This window comes from Halichoerus grypus, chromosome 12, assembly GCF_964656455.1.
Source record: "Halichoerus grypus chromosome 12, mHalGry1.hap1.1, whole genome shotgun sequence".
In the NCBI taxonomy this organism is placed as follows: Eukaryota; Metazoa; Chordata; class Mammalia; order Carnivora; family Phocidae; genus Halichoerus; species Halichoerus grypus.
In genome coordinates this window covers 20,574,407-20,595,874 of record NC_135723.1, presented here as the reverse complement: position 1 = coordinate 20,595,874, position 21,468 = coordinate 20,574,407, and the positions used below count along the sequence as shown (strand labels likewise).

Genomic DNA, 21,468 nt, shown 5'->3' with positions numbered 1-21,468 from the left:
AAAGTAGGTTGCCTTTTAGTTTTGTTGATTTTTTCCTGTGCAGAAACATTTTATTTTGATGTAGTCCCAATACTTTATTTTTGCTTTTATTTCCTTTGCCTCAGGAGACTTATCTAGAAAAAATGTTGCTCTGGCTAATGCCAGAGAGACTACTGCCTATGCTCTCTTCAAGGATTTTTATGGTTTCAGATCTCACATTTAGATCTTTAATCCATTTTGAGTTTCTTTTTGTGTATAGTGAAAGAAAAGGGTCCAGTCTCATTCTTTTGCATGTGGTTTTCCAGTTTTTCCAACACCATTTGTTGAATAGACTGTCTTTTCCCCATTCTATATTCATTCCTCCTTTGTCAAAGATTAATTGACCATATAATTGTGGGTTTATTTCTGGGTTTTCTCTTCTATTCCATTAATCTATGTGTCGATTTTCATGCCAGTACAGACTGTTTCAATTATTACCACTTTGTAATATAACGAAACCTGGAATTGTGATACCTTCCATTTTGTTGTTCTTTTTTCAAGATTGTTTTGGCTATTCTGGGTCTTTTGTGGCTCCATACAAATTTTAGGATTGTTTTTTCTAGTTACGAAAAATGCTATTGGTATTTTGATAGAGATTGCATCAATCTGTAGATTGCTTTGTGTAGTATGGACATTTTCCAATATTTGTTCTTCCAATCCATGAGCATGGAATGTCTTTCCATTTCTTTGTGTCATCTTGAATTTCTTTTATCAGTGTCTTATAGTTTTCAGGGCATAGATCCCTTGCCTCTTTGGTTAAGTTTATTCCTAGATATTTGATCATTTTTGGTGCAATTGTAAATGAGATTGTGTTTTTATTCTCATTTTCTGCTGCTTCCTTCTTAGTGTTTAGGTATGCAACAGATTTCTGTATTTCTGTACATCGATTTTCTATCCTGTGACTTTACTGAATTTATCAGTTCTAGTAAATTTTTGGAGAAGACTTTAAGTTTTTCTATACAGAATATCATGTCATCTGCAAATAGAGTTTTACTTCTTCCTTACCAATTTGGATGGCTCTTATTTCTTTATGTTGTCTAACTGCTGTGGCATAGACTTCCAGTACTCTGTCGAATAGACGTGGTGAGAATAGACATCCTTGTCCTGTTCCTGACCTTAAAGGAAAAGCTCTCAGTTTTTTCCCATTGAGTATAATGTTTACTGTGTAGTTTTCATATAAGGTCTTTATTACGTTGAGATATGTTCCCTCTCAACCTACTTTGCAGAGGGTTTTTATTGTGAATGGATGTTGTACTTTATCAAATGCTTTTTCTGCATCTATTGAAATGACCAGATCAGTTTTTATCCTTTGTCTTATTGATATGGTGTATCATGTTGATTGTTTTGTGAATATTGAACCACCTTTACATCCTAGGAATAAACCCTACTTGATCGTGGTGTATGATTTTTTTAGATATATTATTGGATTCAGTTTGCTAATATTTTTTGAGGATTTTTGCATCTATATTCATGAGAGATGTCGACCTGTAGTTCTCTTTTTTTGTGGTGTCTTTATCTGGTTTTGATATCAGGGTGATACTGACCTCATAGAATGACTTTGGAAGTTTTCCTTCCTCTTGTATTTTTTTGTAATTATTTAAAAAGAATGAGTATTAACTCTTCTTTAAATATTCAGTAGAATTTACCTGTGAAGGCATCTGGTCCTGGACTTTTGTTTTTTAGGAGTTTTTTGATTACTGATTCAATTTCCTTGATAATAATTGGTCTGCTCAAGTTTTCTATTTCTTCTGCTTTAGTTTTGATAGGTTATATGTTTCTAGGAATTTATCCATTTCTTCTAAGTTGTCCAATTTGTTGGCATATACATTTTTGTAGTATTCTGTTAAAATTGTTCATATTTCTGTGGTGTTTTTTGCTATTGCTCCTCTTTCATTAGTAATTTTTTGTTTATTTGAGTCCTCTTTTATTTATTTATTTTTTTTTTTATGAGTCTTGCTAGAATTCTATCACTTTTGTTGATCTTTTCAAAGAACCAGCTCCTGGTTTCATTGATCTGTTGTATTGAGGTTTTCTTAGTTTCTGTATCATTTATTTCTGCCCTAATCTTTATTATTTCCTTCCTTTTCCTGGACTGAGGCTTTGTTTATTCTTTTCCTAGCTCCTTTAGGTGTCAGGTTAGGTTGTTTGTTTGAGATTTTTCTTGCTTCTTGAGGTAGGACTGTGTTGCTCTGTCTCTATGATTTGACTAAGTAGCTCATGTAAGTGGATATAGTATTTATCTTTTCGTGACTGGTTTATTTCATTCAGCCGAGTGTCTTTAATGTCTTTAATGTCTTTAGTGTCTTTAATGTCTCATGTTGAGCATGTGTCAGAATTTCCTTCTTTTTTAAAGCTGAATAATATTTTATCACATATATGCCACATTTTGCTTACCCGTTCATCCGCTGATAGACACTTAAATTGCTTCCACATTTTAGTTATTGTGCCTCCTGAGTTCTTAATCCCCTCCCCTTTCTCCACTCTGGAGTTTAGTCTATCAATTGCCTTCTTTTTCCCCCACAGTGAAGCCCCTCTTCTCCACTGGCATCTTCCCCTCAACTATTAATGTGCTCAAGACCATGACCAGCACCCTCTACCTCATGAGCTTTTACTCTTTCTCTTGCCTTTTCACCACTACAATTTCTTTTTTTTTTTTAAGATTTTATTTATTTTGGTGCTCGTGCACACACACACAGATCAGTTTGGGGGCGGGCAGAGGGAGAAGCAGACTCCCCGCTGAGCAGGAAGCATGGTGCAGGACTTGATCCCAGGACCCTGAGATCATGACCTGAGCGAAAGGCAGATGTTTAACCAACCGAGCCACCCAGGTGCCCTACAATTTCATTTTCTTTTTCTTTCTTTCTTTTTTTATTATTATGTTATGTTAATCACCATATATTACATCATTAGTTTTTGATGTAGTGTTCCATGATTCATTGGCGTATAACACCCATTTTTAAAAGTAATCTATTCCCAGCACTTCAACTTCCGCATTACCTATTCACTCTTTTTGAAGAAAAAAAAAAACTTTTATTATGAATATTTTCTGTATTCAAAAAAGTATAAATAATCATGCGATAAACATGTATTTAGGGGTGCCTGGGTGGCTCAGTCGTTAAGCGTCTGCCTTCGGTTCAGGTCATGATCCCAGGGTCCTGGGATCGAGCCCTACATCGGGCTCCTTGCTCAGCGGGAAGCCTGCTTCTCCCTCTCCCACTCCCCCTGCTTGTGTTCCCTCTCTCGCTGTCTCTCTCTCTGTCAAAAAATAAATAAAATCTTTAAAAAAAAAACAAAACATGTATTTACTTACCACTTGGCTTAAGAAAAAAAGCATTACCAATACCCCCCTCCAGAGTTGAACTGGGATTTCATCTTGCTCCTAATCCTTCCATTGGCATCATCCCCCAAGCCCCCCCAACACACACACCAAATGACCTTGACCCTTCTCCTTAGAACTATATCCTCTCTTATCTACCATGACCCTGGACTCTCCTAGTTCCCATCTTATATCTTTGATTCCTTCTTCTCTGCCTTCTCTAGCTCTGCTTCCCCTTTCAAGTCTCTGATCTTTGTGTTCTATCATCTTTCTTCTCTACATTGTCCATTTCCCCTGTTTTACTTCTCATGCACTCCCACATTTCAGTGGTTCCCAAATCTAAATCTCCAGTCTATATTTTTATAGATTTAAATTCTAATAATAACATATGTGATAATAATAAAATAATTAAAATCTGTAATTTCCATTTGCATGATACACGTGACTAAGCTGTCCTGCTAGGACCTCCAGGTGGCAGACCCTGAGACTTATCCTCAACCCCATCCTGTTTGACATTCTCAACAATGACTCAGATGGGGATATGAGCTTATCAAATTTGTAAAGGACACAAAGCTGTGCAGGGTGTTGTATAGCTGGATAACAGAATATGGATCCAAAATATGGTAACAGGTTGACTCTAACAGAATTAAATTTAACAAAGGTCAACATAAAAACTTGACCATGGGTTGAAACACCCAGCCGCACAGAGAGGTCAAAAAATCAGGAGCTATATAGAGGAAAGGCACAAGGGATTTAGTTAAATGGCAAGTCTTTGGGCACCAGTACTGTAAAAAGCGAATGGAATCTTGGGCTATAAAAGATAAAATATCTACTGCAAGGAAGGGATTGTCCTCCTCAATTGAACAGTATTCGATTCAGGTCCATCTACAATGCTGATTTCAGCTCTGACACCACATTCAAAGCAAAGCTATAAGAAACTTGGTGGGCATTCAGAAAGGAACAACTGGGACCATAATAGTACTTAAAACGGGTCCTATGGCCATGTCCTAAGGGCTATCCAGAAGAAGCGAGATTAGACCAGCTTTTTGTAGCTCCGTGTTCTATAGCACCAGTAGGAAGCACTGCAGGATACTGATTTGGCAGAGGCCAGTGGAAAACTCACCAAGTCTCAGAGCTGCAGAGCATGGAAGAGACTTTTGGGGGAGTTAGTGGGTAACCAGGGGAGGTTTCCAAGTTCAGTGGATATGGACATGGCAATTCCAGCTTCTTCTCTTCAAATCTCTGCTGCCACTGAGATCCTTGATTATGTGTACCTGCCTAGACCTGAACTCTCCAACTTTTTAAAGTTAGAAAGACTGTTCATCCTTATAGCCACAGGGCAAGCATTTGGAAATTTAAGAAATTTTTTTTAAAAATCAGAAAACTTAAAATACAGGAGAACTTCCTTGACCCTTAATAGGATATGTAGTAGAAAGTCATGGCAAACATCGTTCTTAATTGTGAAACGTTAGACATCCTTTAAAGTCAGGAACAAGAGAAGAGGCCTCCACCACTACTCCCGTTAAAACATTATGCTGGCGGCCCTAGCTAGAGGGATAAGGCAAGAAAATAAATAAGAGATATAAGGATTGCACAAGAAGCAACAAAATTTCATTATTCACGGAAGGTATGATTGTCTTTATATAAAATTTAAGAAAATCTACTGGCAAACTACTAGAATCAATAAGATGGTTCAGCAGTATTTCTTGGACATATAATCAGTATGCAAAAATCAATAGTATCTACCAACAACAATCAATCAAACTATAAATGTTTCAGTAGCAAAAAAGACTACAAAGTAGCTCACATGCTCTGGATTTTTAAGATAATATTATAAAACTTCACTGAAGGACATAAAAGGAAGTCTAAGTAAATGTTCATGAATGGAAAGTTTGAGAATCTTAAGTATGTCAATTCTCCCTAAATTGTGAGTCTATAAATACAATTTTACTCCAATCAAAATCCCTATAGGGTTTTCTCAGAACTTGGTAAGCTGATCCTGTATTGATAAAAAAGAATGAAAGACCAAGAACAGTTAAAACATTTTTGCATCTGGATAGACAAAAAAAAACTGATAGACAAGAACCCAGAACAGACTTATTTAGATGTATATAGCTGGTATATGACATAAGCGGCATTACAAATACATGAAAAAGGGGTAAAATTGTTAATTATTGGTAGTGAACAGTGGTTCTCCAAATGGAGAAAGAAAAGTTAAATCATATGCCTACTTCATACACACGAAAGTAAATTTTATATGAATTAAATACCTATGGAAAGAGCAAAACTTTAAGCCTCCTAGAAGAGTATTTAGACTATTGTTATGTCCACCACACAAATATATACATAGTCCATGTGTGCATATGTATATTTTTGTTCTTAACAAAACATTCAAGCGCTGACCATAAAGGAAATGCATGGTAGATTTAACCACATTAAAAGTTTAAATTTTTGGCTGGCTCAGTTGGTAGACTATGCAACTCTTGATCTCAGGGTCATAAGTTCAAGCCCCAGGTTGGGTGCAGAGCTTACAAAAAAAAAGAAAAGCTTAAATTTCTACATAAATAAAAAATGAATAGGAGATTCACAAAAGAAGAAATGTCATGGCCAATAAATATACTCAAACTCGGTTTCCAGGACACCTACAACTTTTGCCTTTTGCAGGGAGGGTTGATTATTAAATAATCCACTGCTGAATAAGGACTCTGTGTGGTGTGGTTACTCACAGCATCGTATTTGTTATAGCTCGGAGTACTGACTAATCATTTGCTATGTCTTTGTCCAAGGCAGATCAAGCATTTTACCACTAATAAAGGAAGCTCATAACATCCTGTGGGTTCACTTGTATGTGCACAGGGCTAAAAAGACATCTAGGTTTCTGGGGCCAGTCCCCCAGAGGCAACCCCAGAATGGACCTGAAGGGTCTACCTCCCCCCCAACCCTCCCACACCACCCCCATCATTTTGCAGTCTCTTTGCAAAAGCATCTGAGTTTTCCCACTACACACGCCAAGAGTGAAAAATAAGGGCCCACTCTACCTTAACGGCAGCTATACGTAATGGATTAAAAGTATTGGGATGTATATTTTATCCCCTAACTCGTAAATTACATAAGAAATTCCAAGCTCTGGCAGTGAATGCCCCTCTCTCCTAGCACCTCTCTTTGCTCATGCTAACAACGAAAAAAATCAAATCAAATATCCAGATAAACCTATGTCTCCTGTCTCCAGATTTAGTAGGACACAGAGAGTATATTAAGAATCCAGCCTGAAGTAGACAGAAGAATTTAATCTTCTTTATTTTGACTTTTTTTTCTGGAATGTTTTTATCAGTACAATTACCAGAGGCGGTGCCGTCCCTGACTTCCCCTGACAATCTTACGCTTTCCGTTGTCACATACAATTAGGTGCTATTTATCATTAAAAAAAAAAAAGTAAAAGATGATAGGATACAGCAGGTGAATTCTCCATCTCAGCGTTGATAAAGGCTTTATCTCAATATAATATAACCCAGATTTTTTTTTTAATTTATACTAATTGTATTAGATTGTGTTTTAGTGTGGAAGGAGAAGGAAGAGGGAGTGAACAAATACAGCATCAAAATTACCTTACCCACCTAAGAGAACAGGCAGAAAGGGCATAAGACAGATCTGGGTTTGATACCTATAGCTTAGAATTTATATGACTTTGGAAAATGTATTTAACCCTATCTTCTTTCTCCGCTACAAAATGAGCAAGCGTATCTATCTACCTCAAGGAGATTTTGTGAGGGTTGAGCCTTGGAGGTGGGGGTAGGGGGACGCAACCAGACCCCACATGGCACCCTCCACAAGGATGATTTAGGAGAGTTTAATGAAGCAACTGTTTACAAAGGTGTGGGCAGGACTAAGGAGAGTGGAGGGACCATGAGGCTTCCCTGGGTTAGCAACAGAGGGAGTCTTCACCAGGGGAGTAGTGACCATAAGCTAGAGAGAAGTGTAATATTTCAGCTCTCTCTGCACCTGGCTGTGGGCAGGGACCCCCCACAGGTGTTGTGGCCCCCAGTGGAGCAACACAGCCCCCAGCTTGTGACCCCAAGCAGGGAAGGCACCCCGACCTCCTTCTGCTTCCATCCCCCAGCCTCTTTGCTGGTGGTTCCTATGGCTGAAGCCTGAGGGCAAAAGAGCTCGGCAGATGCAGTCTAGCTAGTACACCTCCTAGAACACAGAGCTGGGTGGAGGAGGGTGGGGAATGGAGCTGGAGGGGCAATCAGAAAATATCAAGCAAATGCTTCACAGATTTAAGTCTCCTTCTCACTCCCCTCCCCAGGCTCATTTTGCTCACCAAACAATGCTGGTCTGTCAATTGGAAATTTTTTAGCCACTCTTATATCTTTTCAAAAAGGCTCCACTCAAAGGACATTCATTACTTTTTTATTTGATTCCCATAGCATTTTATTAGGTAAATGGGGCAAGTAGTATTATACTGAAGCTTGAGATTAATGGCTCTTCAAAGACCATAGAAGGTCCAAGGCTATAACCCAGATTCATGAGATTTGTGGGAGACTGCAGAGACACAGATGCTGACAAAGATTATTTGATGATGAACGCTCTGAGTAAACTGATGGATCCTAAACGTTACCATCAGCCGGCCAGCTACTTCCACCGGGGAGAAAGTTGTACCTCCAAAAAAGGATTTGACTCCATATATAATAAAGTATCAAAGTGTGTGTGTAGCGTATATGCATTTATGTATCTATATATTACTTATAAGGAAGGATATATATATACAACAAAAGATACATATACTTTTTTTTAAGATTTTATTTTTAAGTAAGCTCTATGTCCAACGTGGGGCTCGAACTCACAACCCTGAGATCAAGAGTTGCATGCTCCACCGACTGAGCCAGCCAGGTGCCCCCAATACATATATTGTTAATAAAAGAGAAAGAGAAAATCAGAACCAAGGAATGGAGCACAGTTCAATGTGCTAATCATAAAAGTTACTGTGGGGGCGCCTGGGTGGCCGTCGGTTGGGCATCTGTCTCTTGGTTTCAGTTCAGGTCATGATCTCAGGGCTGTGAGATGAAACGCCACACAGGGCTCTGTGCTCAGCGTGGACTCAGCTTGATTCTCTCCCTCTGACCCTCCCCCACCCCAGCTCAAATAAATAAATAAATAAATCTTCTAAAAATAAATAAATAAAAGTTACTCTGGTTGCTGTGGCTGAGCCTCAGATTCAATTCTGAGTTCTTGGGATCAGTAAATTAAACAATTCTCATTCTCAGAAAAGCAACATGCTATTTTCTCAGGGGAAGAAAGTGGGGTTGGGTGTTCCAGAAATAAAATCTATAATAAATTTCCGTTCATATAGGACACTGAGTGACGTAATGGACAGAATCCTTGACAACAGGTTTATAATTAATAAAAACTAGTGTTTTCCATGGCTCTGTCATGAAATCAGAGCATAACATTTTTTTTATTATGTTATGTTAATCACCATACATTACATCATTAGTTTTTGATGTAGTGTTCCATGATTCATTATTTGCATATAACACCCAGTGCTCCATTCAGTACATGCCCTCTTTAATACCCATCACCAGGCTAACCCATCCTCCCACCCCCCTCCCCTCTAGAACCCTCAGTTTGGTTTTCAGAGTCCATCGTCTCTCATGGTTCGTCTCCCCCTCCGATTTCCCCCCCTTCATTCTTCCCCTCCTGCTATCTTCTTCTTCTTCTTCCTTTTTTTTTTTTTTAACATATAATGTATTATTTGTTTCAGAGGTACTGATCTGTGATTCAACAGCACAATTCACAGTGCTCACCATAGCACATACCCTCCCCAATGTCTATCACCCAGCCACCCCATCCCTCCCACCCCCCACCACTCCAGCAACCCTCAGTTTGTTTCCTGAGATTAAGAATTCCTCATATCAGTGAGGTCATATGATACATGTCTTTCTCTGATTGACTTATTTCGCTCAGCATAACACCCTCCAGTTCCATCCACGTCGTCACAAATGGCAAGATTTCATTCCTTTTGATGGCTGCATAATATTCCATTGTGTGTATATATATATATATATATATATATATATATATATATATACACCACATCTTCTTTATCCATTCATCTGTCGATGGACATCTTGGCTCTTTCCATAGTTTGGCTATTGTGGACATTGCTGCTATAAACATTGGGGTGCATGTACCCCTTCGGCTCCCTACATTTATATCTTTGGAGTAAATACCCAATAGTGCAATTGCTGGGTCATATGGTAGCTCCATTTTCAACTTTCTGAAGAACCTCCATACTGTTTTCCAGAGTGGCTGCACCAGCTTGCATTCCCACCAAGAGTGTAGGAGGGTTCCCCTTTCTCCGCATCCCCGCCAAAATCTGTTGTTTCCTGACTTGTTAATTTTAGCCATTCTGACTGGTGTGAGGTGATATCTCAGAGCATAACATTTTTTTTAAAGTTTTCATTTTTAAGTAATCTGTACAGCAACGTGGGGCTCAAACCCACAACCCTGAGATCAAGTGTCACGTGCTGAACTGACTGAGCCAGCCAGGCGCCTGCAGAGCATAACATTTAAAGCACATGCCAGGGGCGCCTGGCTGGCTCAGTCGGTTAAGCCTCTGACTCTTGATTTCAGCTCAGGTCATGATCTCAGTGTCCTGGGATCAAGCCCCTCGTCGGGCTCTGCACTCAGTGTGGAGTCTGCTTGTCCCTCTCCCTCCCTCTGCTTGTTCTCTCTCTCTCAGATAGATAAATAAAACCTTTAAAAAAAATTTTTTAAGAACAAAGTACATGCCAGTGAAGGTGATCCTGGGAGAAGCTGAGGTCATGTCCCAGCATAAACCTCCCTGGTGTTCTAATGTGGTCAGTGGTGATGTCAGCGAACCTAAGGGAGGAGGAGAGGTAGCCCTTCCCTTTGAGACCACCTTCCCTGCAGAGCTTTTCTGCCAGGTGGCATGGATATCTGGAGGTAGTTCTCTCCGTCGAGGTCTGCATTGAGTGCCGGGGTCCCACCGAGGGAAGTCACGGGCGTGGGGGCACAGACCCGGTGGTAGGGCTGCTGACAGTCTCCCACAACAGGACTGTGACTCCGCACTCCTGGAGACCTTGCATCCTGCAGACGGCAGGTTAGAACGCACTTGGGCCAGTGACGGGCAGTGCCTCCCTCCCCCATCTTCCAGCGCTTGGTTTTCAACTATCAAGGAGGAGAAGGAGACAAACTGACTGGGGGATAGAAAATACTCCCCATATTCGCCCCCTCCGAATATCAACCTCAAACGCAACTCCCCAGAAATGCCCTACCATGTGCCAGCTAGAAGACTCGACCTCTCGCCTTTGCTGGGAGTTACAGACCAGGGCTAGTTAGAGCCCCTAACCTCTGAGTTTTAACGCAGATGAGATGAGGCTGAACTTGGACTAATGAAGCAGCTGTCACATACTGCCACCTCTGAGCACCGATCATCCCACTTACCTTTCAGATAGCTACTATCATATCCATGTCATTTTTCAGACAAGAAAATGACGTTCTGAGATGAGAAGCAATTGCCCAGGGTCACACACTGAGAGAGCTGTGTTTGAACCCAGCTTTCTCTGACCTGAAACAGGGCTCGCACTGCCTCTCCCCTCCAGGCCACGGGAAGGTTGAATCCTCGGCCTCTGTGATTTGGAGAAGGGCATGTCTGGGCTCCCTGGCACCTGTTTGCTCTGAGTCCCAGAGCCCTGACTGGGTACCGGACCCAGGTGTCCCTCAGCCCTGCAAAGCTCCAAGCTAGACACTGATGTGAACCTGCCCCCACCAGGGCCGGCTTTTCACGGAGCTTTACCTACAGCTCCCACTGGCTCTTAGAACAACCCAGAAGTAGGTAGAACCAGATAAACAATGCTCATTACCGGAGAGTCAAAGAGGTAGAGCTGTCACACGCACACACGCACACGCACGCACACGGCCCTGCCCATGTCAGAGCTGGGAGAAAAGTCCAGCCGCCTGCCCTGCCCAGTCCCAGGAGAGTCTGTGTGGGAATATGTTGTATAGCCCAGAAACCAAATGTCTAAGCACCTTTGTGCTAGCTCAGATGTGGACAGCATAGCCCAATTACCCTGAGCTGGAGTCATGCTCTGTTAACCACCCTTCATTTTTGGCATACTGGGTTTTCCTAATTAGAGCCCTGACCTGCCCAAAGAAGAAATTAAGAATAGAAATGGCTTTGCGTTATTGATTCCAGATCACATTTTTTGTTGTTTTCCTTGACTTCCGTTTGAATTATCTCTCTCCATCTCAAAATCCTATAAAGTGAATGGTGCCAAAATGATGGGTAGGGGGCTTGATCTTCTGCTTGGAGGCATTTCCACTTATTCCTATGGGTGTATGGAACTGCATTCTGGTCAAACAAAATTGACTCTCATGCCTCCATTTTTAATGAGCATCTGCCAACACCTTGTGGTCACTGACCAATTACAAATAAAGCAGCACAGCTAAAACCTCTGTATGGTTTCAGTGACATTGAAGGCATGCCAGAATGCAAGCGCTGCGCTTTTAGGGTCTTGTCTCTTCCACTGGCTCCTCTTCAGCTGGGACCTGTGTGGCAAAAGTCTTGGGTTGCGTTGGGGCAGCTTATGGTCAGGATGGCGGCGTACAGCCAAAAAGGCAACTGACATTTACTGAGTACCTACTGCATGCCAGGCACCTTCCTTCAGTTACCACCTTTAGTTTTCACATGACCCCCCTGGGTAGGAGTTAATGTCCTCATCAGTAGAGGTGACAGCACAAACTCAGGGACATCAGGTACCTGGCTCACGCTCACACAGTGAGTCACTGGCGGGGTCAGGATTTGAATCCAGTTCTCTCTGATTACAAAGCCCATTTTCTCTTCCTTCTGCATGTTCCTCACTCAATTTCACCCCTGAGAGAATCAGGCACTGAACTCCATAAATTGGAATCATTCACAAAAGGCGAACAGCCCTGGGGAAGTATCTCGTATTGGGCTGGACAGGTCTCATCCTGCTGCAGACAGATGTATTTCTCTGGGGGAAAAAAGTCTCCATTTTTTTTTAACTTTAGTGCTATTCTTTGTCTTGGCCCTACTATTCTTTTTCCCACAATCCCATCTTCATCTGGCCTCCCAGCCTTTGTCATTCTCCTCCTCATTTCCCAAATCATCTCTCAACTCTCCTTTTCCCTCTTCGCTGATTTTTTGCCCAGTCAAGAAATGGGTGGATGGAGTTGCATTTAACTTGTTGCTTAACATGGATTGAATCACCTACTCCCTGCCAAGGAGAGGTCGACAAGAAAGCCAGCCGTGAAGTGCTGGTCACTCCCAGAACAGAGGGAGAAGTTGCTAAGCAGGCCTACAGGGGTCAGGAAAGTTTCCAAGAATAGTTGCCTCATCCGAGATAACCTACCCTTACACCAGCAGAATCCTGTACAAACAAACAAAACAAAAATCTGACCTCTGCTCTTCAGATGTGTTTACGTTTATTCAAGAGAGGTGGAAGGGGGTGGGGGACGCCTGGGTGGCTCAGTCAGTTAAGCGTCCAACCCTTGATCTCAGCTCAGGTCCTGATCTCAGGGTTGTGAGTTCAAGCCCCGCATTGGGCTCCACACCCAGCGTGGAGCCTACTTAAGAGAAAAAGAGAGAAAGAGAGGTGGTATGTGACGTGTTCAGGATCACAGAGCCTGGAGCAGCCAGACTGCCCACAGTAAGACCCCAGCTCCACCACCTGCTAGCTACAGGACCTCGGACAAGTTACATAATCTCTCCACACTTCCTCTTGCCAGTCTGTAAAATGGGGATAATAAGACGGCCTGCCTCTTGGAATTGTTGGGATATATTTGTGCATGAAGTGCCTGGATCGCTGCCTGGCACAGTTAGCACTGTATATCAGTTAACTCTTCTGCGCTCAGTCAGCAAGTATTTGTGGAGCCCCCTCTGTGTAAGAGTTCTGTGCAGGAGACAGCGCCGAATACCACGAAGCAGCATGTGCCGATAGCCGACGGTCAGAGTTTGGGATGGCGCAAATGGTGTGCAAATCCCAGCTCCGCCACTTAGCAACCCGTCACACCACCCAAGACCACAGCAAGTTCCTTACCCTCTCTAGGCCTACCTGCACTTCTGTAAAATGAGAATAGTCCCATCTGTCTCACGGGGCAAGGGTTACGAGTGAAAACGTAGGAAGGCCCTCCGCACAGAGCCTGCTGCACACGTGGCAAGGGCAAAATACATGGCAACGACCAGCGTCTTTGCGGTCCCTGTCCCGGGTCCAAGAGCTTTCAACCAGGTGGGGAAGCCAAAGTGGAAAACCCTTCTGCCCGAACGTGCAGTGGCCTGTGATGGCAAGAACATTGCCTGTGACGGCAGGAACATCACCTAAGACCGAAGGCCCATTTTATGTATGGAGGCAAAAAGCCCTTGGGCACTTTGTCTATGGACTCAGACTTCCTCCAGGATGCTCACTTGAGGCAAATCCAAACACACTGGAAGGCAGGGTCCGGGTGTGTGGAGGACTCGGCCCTCCCCAAATCTACCGGTGCAAAAGATGCACAGCAGTCTCAAAAAAAAAGATCCTACAGGATGGGCAGGATCCCCACCGTGACCTTTTTCCTCACCACAGTGAGAGAGGGGGAGGCGCTGTGTAGACGGTGCAGACATCCCAGTGAGGAGAGGTCCCGGCTGTCTAGTTCAGTGTGGGGACTGGAGCACATACCCGCGCCCGGCCGAGGGGCAGCCTCTTCAGCCTCATTTTCCCTGGCCACCCAAATACTTGACCAATGTGCTTTAATCCTATTAATAACCAGTGCAGGTTGAAGCACTGGGCTGCTTAACCTTGTCTAAAGAAGACAAAGCAGTTGTGTGTGTGTGTGTGTGTGTGTGTGTCTGTGTGTATGAATATTTCTGTCAGGTTTATTTGGTCTTCAACTCATCTTCCTCAAAGGAGTAGGTGTTAAGTAAATATGTAGTGAGTAAGATTATTTTAAAAGAAAAGCCATGGCAGATGATCCTATTAAGAAAAAAAAGGGAAAAAATCTAAAACCAGTATGGTGGTTTTTCAAATTCTGATTTGTAACAATATATGAATGTGGGACGTCTGGGTGGCTCAGTTAGACTGCCAGCTCTTGGTTTCAGCTCAGGTCATGATCTCAGGGTCGTGAGATCGAGCCCCGAGTCGGACCCCACGCTCAGCGGGGAGTCTGCTTGAGATTCTCTCTCTCCCTCTCCCTCTGCCCCTCCCCCATCATGCTCACACACACATGCACGCTCTCTCGCTCTCAAATAAATCATTTTAAAAAATATATGAATGTGCTCATACACTGTCCCACACACATTTTATTTCTCTTCCTACATTTCTGAAGGGATTTCAGGCGCGAAGAGCACACTGCCTTCGTGCGCTGGCTTCACAGAGCGGGAGATCACAGGGTGGGAGATCACAGGGTGGGAGCGAGGCCTGCAGTCCACCCAGTTACAAAGCTGGTCTCGTGGTCTTGGGCCCTCAGAAGGTTGTGGAAAAGGCCTGACAGTGCTTCTGTAGGGAAACAGCGGGGGGTGGGGGGTGGGGGTAGGTGAGCAAGCTTCTAGAAATCCCTAATGAACACTGGCCCACGGAGCTCTCCCTCCCTGACATAAGCACTGATGTTGGTGTGACCACGAGGTGAGCCCAGAAATGTGATAGGACTCCCAAGAAATGTCATCTGTATAGAGCTGGAAGCTGCTCTGATCTTATTCCTCTAATTCTCTTTATTACTAAAATGTTCAAAATATTAACCTCACTCTGGATATTAAATTAATTTGGACAAATCACAATTGATGCCAATTAACTGTACTGAAGAGCGTTTCCTCTCAATACTACAATTCACAATTGCACATAATTGCAATCTAATTTATTTGCTTTAATTAATATTTGATTTATTTAAAAATATGGGAGAGATTTTTCAAGAGTGTCTTTCTGCTGACGGTGTTCTGGTGCCTAAAAGGGAGCCTTTTTAGTGCTAAGGTCACTCTTTCTTATGTTCCAGTGAGTTGGGTTTCAGGAGGCTCTGAGCAATCACAATACAAACAAGTTGATCCAGGCTCATCCATCACCCCTAATCCCATGACATTAAAACTCTGCAGTTTGATGGCTCTTGCAGAGAATAATTTTACATGGATTTGTCCTCTCTGTTCGTGAGGTGGACTGCTCATTCCCCATAAACGAGGCGGGCCCTGGCACAATTGTACAGTCGAAATTTGGTTTGGGCGCTCTTCATGTTCCTTTCTTTGACCCCCTTACCAGGACCTCCCTGCACCCACCCCCAGGTCCTCACCCCTCCTGCCACCCTCCCTCCAGCCCACCAGATGTAAGCCAGCTCCACACTCTGGGGAAAATTTACTAGTCCTGAGTTCTGGCAAGTCATTAGGGCCCATCTGGCTGAATTAATTCAGAGGAAAAGCTTACCTGACTGATAATAGCTCCCAGATAATATAGCTCTATTTTAACCAAGATCTTCAAAGCTTCAGGCATGTTTAAAGGTGATGGAAATGTTACTTGCTAGTAGCAGATAGAGGAGATTTTTCAGACCTCAACAAGCCTTTTAGAATGCTTTAAATTACATGACAAACAAAAACATTGCAACTCCACACACAAGAGAGGCAGGAGGATTTCCAGTTTATTGAATCCTGATTCAATCTTTATTTCAATTTTTTTTTTTTTTTTAAGATTTTACTTATTTGACAGACACTGCGAGAGAGGGAACACAAGCAGGGGGAGTGGGAGAGAGAGAAGCAGGCTTCCCACGGAGCAGGGAGCCCGACTCGGAGCTCGATCCCAGGACCCTGAGACCATGACCTGAGTTGAAGGCAGACGCCTAACGACTGTGCCACCCAGGCACCCCAATTTCAAATATTTATTGATCGCCACTATGTGTCCCACACTGCACCAAAGGCTAGAGATAAAGGGAGATGCACCCTATATTTATGAAACTTTTCCCTCCCCGCTCTCCCTAAAATCATTTGTTTGCCTGCTTCTCTGTCCCGCACCAGACTGTGAGGTCTTCCTGGCAGCTCCTCTTCACCCTAAGAGCCCCAGTGCCTGGCAAACAGTTTAAACTCATTACTGAATAGATGCTCAAAGTGAAGAACTCCAGGGTCTAATAACATTTGGGGAACACTGGCTTAAAAACATGTTTCTTAAGCAACCCACAGATTGGGAAAGTTATTTGCAAATTACATACCTGATAGGGCACTTTTATCCAAAATATATAAAGAATTCTTAACACTCGGGGTGCCTGGGTGGTTCAGTCAGCTTAAGCGTCTGCCTTTGGCTCAGGTCATGATTCCAGGGTCCTGGGATCGAGCCCCACATCAGGTTTCTTGCTCAGCCGGAAGTCTGCTTCTCCCTCTCCCTCTGCCCCTCCCCCTGCTCTTGCTCTCTCTCGCTCTCTCTCACTCTCTCTCTCTCAAATAAATAAATAAAATCTTCCTTAAAAAATTCTTAAAACTGAACAACAAAAGGGCGAGTAACCCAATTAAAAACTGGGCAAAGAATCTCAATAGCCGTTTCTCCAAATGATACACACAAGATATGCAGATGGCAAATAAGCACATGAGAAGAGACTCCACATCATCAGTCATTAGAGTAATACAGATCAAAACTGCAAGAAGGACCACTTCCCAACCACCATGATGGCTGGGTTCAAAAAGATAGACACTAACAAGTGGAGAAATTGAAACTCTCCTCTATTGTTGATGGGAGTGTAAAATGATGCAGACTCTTGGGAAAATAGTTTGGAAAATCCTCAAAAAGTTAAACATTTGCAGTTGAATCCAGCAATTCTACTCCTAGGTATACACTCAAGAGAAATGAAAACATACGTACACACAAAAACTCCCCCAAGAATGTTTAGAGCAGTTAGTAGAGCATTATCCATAATAGCCAAAAGGTGCAAACAACCCAAATAACTGTCCTTTGAAGATTTAATAAACAAAATGGGCTATATTCATACAATGGAATACTATTTGGCAATAAAGAAAAAAGAAGGAAAAACTGATTCATGTTACAGCATAGACGAACCTTGAAATGATCGTGGTAACTAAAAGAAACCAGTCCTAAAGGATCATCTATTGCAGAATTTCATTTGTATGAAATGTCCACAATAGGCAAATCCATAGAGACAGAAAGTAGATTAGTGTTGCCAGGGTGTGCAGGGAGGGGAGAATGGGAAAGTATAGGGTGTTTGCAGTGATGAAAATATTCTACAATTAGTTAGTAGTGCTGGTTACACAACTCTATGAAAATACTAAAAATCAATGAATTGTACACTGGAAGACGAAACTTATGATAGGTGAATTGCATCTCAATAAAACTTATACAAAGAAAAGTTTCTCTTCCATAGGACTTTTCAGTGGGTAGCAAATCCTCAAGATGCGGGTATGGTTTGTGTTGTATTTAGGGTTCTCATTTGCCTGGGATCGAGGGTGTTCCCAAACATACAACTTTCAGTGCTAAAACCAGGAAAGTCTCGGGTAGCTCAGTCACTTAAGCGTCTGCCTTCAGCTCAGGTTATGATCCCGGGGTCTTGGGATCGAGCCCCGCATTGGGCTCCCTGTTCAGTGGGGAGTCGGCTTCTCCCTCTCCCCTGCTCCTGCTCTCTCTCTGTCTCTCCAATAAATAAAAAAAATCTTTTTAAAAAATGGGAAAGTCTAAGACAAACTACGCAGTATTGGGGTAGACCCCAAATATTTACTTATACCAAAAAACCATTCAGTGTTTATCTGAAATTTAGGAATTCTGTATTTTTATTTGTTAAATCCGGCAACCCTAGTTTTAAAAGATGGTCCAATTCACCTAGATCAAGTTGAAGCAGAGATCTAGAATTAAAATTGATTAAAATCAAGGAGAGACCAAAAGAGTTTGAAGTTAAGGAAAAAGAGCTCCCAAAGCATTTTATAACCTTGGCCAGTACTATAGCAAAATAGTGTTGTGGGAACCTCTTCAAACCAGACTAAAGTTCTCTCATTTCCAAGATCTATAGCAAAGGGTTCGTATCAAGGTCTTCCTAAAAAAATGATATTAATAAATAGTTATGTGAACTAATGTGTTTCTTAAAGGTATTTCGTCTTGGATGAAGCTCAAATTAAGCTTCCTCCCAGCAGCTGAGTACATGATGAATTGTATTATAAGTAAGTCTATTTTTAGCCCACTAGTGCTTTGGCAGACAGACTGTTAAAAATAGAAGCAAGCCTAGTAGAGTAGACAAGCTGGGGAGCTCTTCCTTACTGATTAATGAAAATGAAGCCAGTTCTCTGAGTCTAATGGTTGGAGGGAAGGTGTATGCAGCTGTGATCAGGTTAAAATGCTGTGGCTTATAATTTGGAAATCAGTGTGTCACATGTCACTGAGACAGAAGATGGTAACATAGCTCTTAACTCAAGCTCCCTGGAAATGCTCAGATACTGGGAGTAGAGGGTTTGCGTGTTTAATCAGGTGAGAGGCTGGTATTTTAAGAATCACTTATGTTTCTGTCCTGTAGACCTCCTGTTTCCCTCTGTTATGGCTTGGTTCATTGACTGTTCTCTGTTCATTGATTGGTCATCCTGGAATTTCTCAGCCCACCGGGTTAGTGGCCACTAGGGGGCACCAAAGCACCCATCCCGGAGGAAAGCATGCAGGTCACCGAGCCTCCGCGGCTCGCTCCTCAGCATCTAGGTGATCATGCCAGGCTTCCCTTTGAGCATGGATGCCCACACTGCGCATCTCAACAGTGCAACAAAGTGATTGAACACGTGGATTTGGAGTCACCTAGGCAGGGATTCCAGACCGAGCTGGATCTCCCACTTAAAACCTTTGGGTCCTCTTTAATCCATGCACAGGCATTATAAAGTACCTCCCTCAGAGGAAGGTAGTAAGAATTAAATGAAATAGTGCCTGGAAAGTTTTGGGTTATTTTAGTTTTATTTATTTATGTAATCTCTACCCTCAACGTGGGGTTCGAACACACGACCCCAAGATGAAGATCACACGCTCTTCCAACTGAGCTAGCCGGGCACCCCAGTACCTGGAAAGTTCTTAAAACCCAATGCTGTGCCTGGTGCATGATAAACGTTCAGTTCCTGGGTACACCCTGGAAGTCCTAGGGTGGGGTCACATGCTAACAACATCAGAGAGAAGACATTAACTTCCTTCCGTTCCCTTCTGTACTGGGATCTCTTCCCCCTTCCTCTGTCCTTCCACGGGGACACTGAGACCTACTCCGTTCTGTCAGTTCAAAGGTCTTCCTTCTGGCAGCTTGCCAAAAATACCGTATGTCCCTCAAAGCTCATTCTATCTTCTGTACCCCAATATTTCCCAGGGTGGTTCACAAGCCACCTGCATCAGAATCACCTGGACCTACAAAGCCGAAGTTTCTGGGGATGGAACCTAGGACTCTGCATTTTAATGTTTCCTAACTGACTCTTACGCACCATATCCTTAGTGAGATTTTTTTTTTTAATAGAGATACAGTGCAGTTTGATCTCAACCAGCTGTTAGGAGGGAAATTCGCTGATTATCTGATTAAACTAATTCACACTAACTGTGAAGAACAAATAAACTCCCCTTTCAGGAGAATTTGCATTCTGACATTTTGCAAACCTTCACGAATTTCTAATTAGTGAACCACGTGGGATGGATGTTTGAAGAAAAGCGACCTTCCTCATGACCCACTTCCTGGGGGGAAGGCTTTATATGCACGTTGAAGGGAAGGGTGTGGGACTTTGGAGCACATTCCTGCTGCCCTCGGCCACCTGCAATTCAGTGCCAGGCTTGGGTGGGGGGGGGGGAGAGGAAACAGGAAGAACCCTCTCAAAAAGCCCCACCTCCGCAGCTCTCAGTCCTCCAAACTCATGGAAGGACAGAATGGACTGATGGAGAAAGGACCCCGCTGCTGTCCCTTCCGCTCTATTCCAGAGACGCTCACGACTCTTCTAGTTTATAAGCTCTTCAGTTTAATTTTTTAATATGAAGCTGCAAGGGGGCGATTGTTCCCTTGTTCCTCTTTTCTGCTCCCAGACCACTTCTCCTCCCTCTAAAGGCAAGCCTGGCCTAGGCCCCCGTCCTTGGGCTTCCCCCCTTCCCTTTTACAGGCCCTCAGAGTGAATTCTAATCTCATGGGTTTAAATACCCTCGTATAACAGATGACTCCCACCTATGAAACTCCAGTCCCCACCTCTGCCTTGCACTCCAGATCCTTCTGTCTAACTACAGACTCTCATCTCCACCTACATGTCTAATGGCAGCTCACACTTTTAACAGGTGCAAAACTACACTCCTGATTTTTCTCCAAAATAACCTGTTTCTCTCCTAGTGGTCCCCATCCCAGTAAATAGCACCCCACTCACCCAAATGGATCAAAAACTTTGGAGTCATCCATCAATCAATCAATCTCTCTCTCTCTCTCTCTCTCTGTCTCACACACACACACACACACACACACACACACACACACACACACTTCATCCAACCTATCACCAGATCCTGCTGCTCTACCTTAAGAATGTATCTTGCATCTGAGCCCCATCTCTCCACCTCCACCCCTGTCAGCATCGCCTCTCACCCAGAACACTTCATTGCCTCTTGTCCTCTCTGCTTCCACTGGTACCCCTACAGTCTGGATGCCACACATAGCCACCACTGAACCTTGTATCACCTCCCTCCCCTTTTCCCTAACCTCCAATGACTTCTGATCACATTAACACAAAAATGCCTTACGGTGGTCCTCAGCTCCTATGGGACTTGTCCCATCCACGTTGTTGGTCCATCTCCTATCTCCAGTACCCTGGCTTCTCTGCTCTTCCTCCTGCCCTTGCCTTTGATGATGTCTCCCCCTGGAAGCTGGAGATCCCTCAAATATCTCATTCCCTCGCTTCATGCAGAGAACCCTTCCCTGACCACCTACCCCCAAGATAGCAACTCTCTTCTTACCCCGATTTCTTTTTCTTCATAGCACTTAAAACCACCCGATATATTACAGTATATATGTGTTTGCTTATTGTTTCTCTCCCCATTTGAATGTAGGCTCAATGAGAGTGGGACTTATGCTCTTTTGCCCACCACCCTAGTGCCTGGAACAATGCCTCATACATCATATGTGCTCAGTTAATATTTGTTGAATGAATGAAGCAAAACTACAAA

The 21,468-nt window shown here is 43.0% G+C and overlaps 1 protein-coding gene and 1 long non-coding RNA gene across 5 annotated transcripts in view; one reads left to right on the top strand and one right to left on the bottom strand.

The window, feature by feature from the left end:
• LHFPL3 (LHFPL tetraspan subfamily member 3) overlaps positions 1–21,468 on the top strand; it is a 569,066-nt gene that overhangs the window by 522,958 nt on the left and 24,640 nt on the right. The window lies entirely within an intron of this gene.
• LOC118519804 (uncharacterized) overlaps positions 1–21,468 on the bottom strand; it is a 29,546-nt gene that overhangs the window by 4,415 nt on the left and 3,663 nt on the right. The window contains exon 3 of one of the 2 annotated variants that reach the window (XR_013443094.1): positions 14,718–14,847. The exons of the other annotated variant lie outside the window; for it this stretch is intronic. This is a non-coding gene — a long non-coding RNA (uncharacterized LOC118519804). Of the gene's footprint in view, positions 1–14,717; positions 14,848–21,468 lie in introns of those variants that run through there. 2 annotated transcript variants of the gene reach the window in all.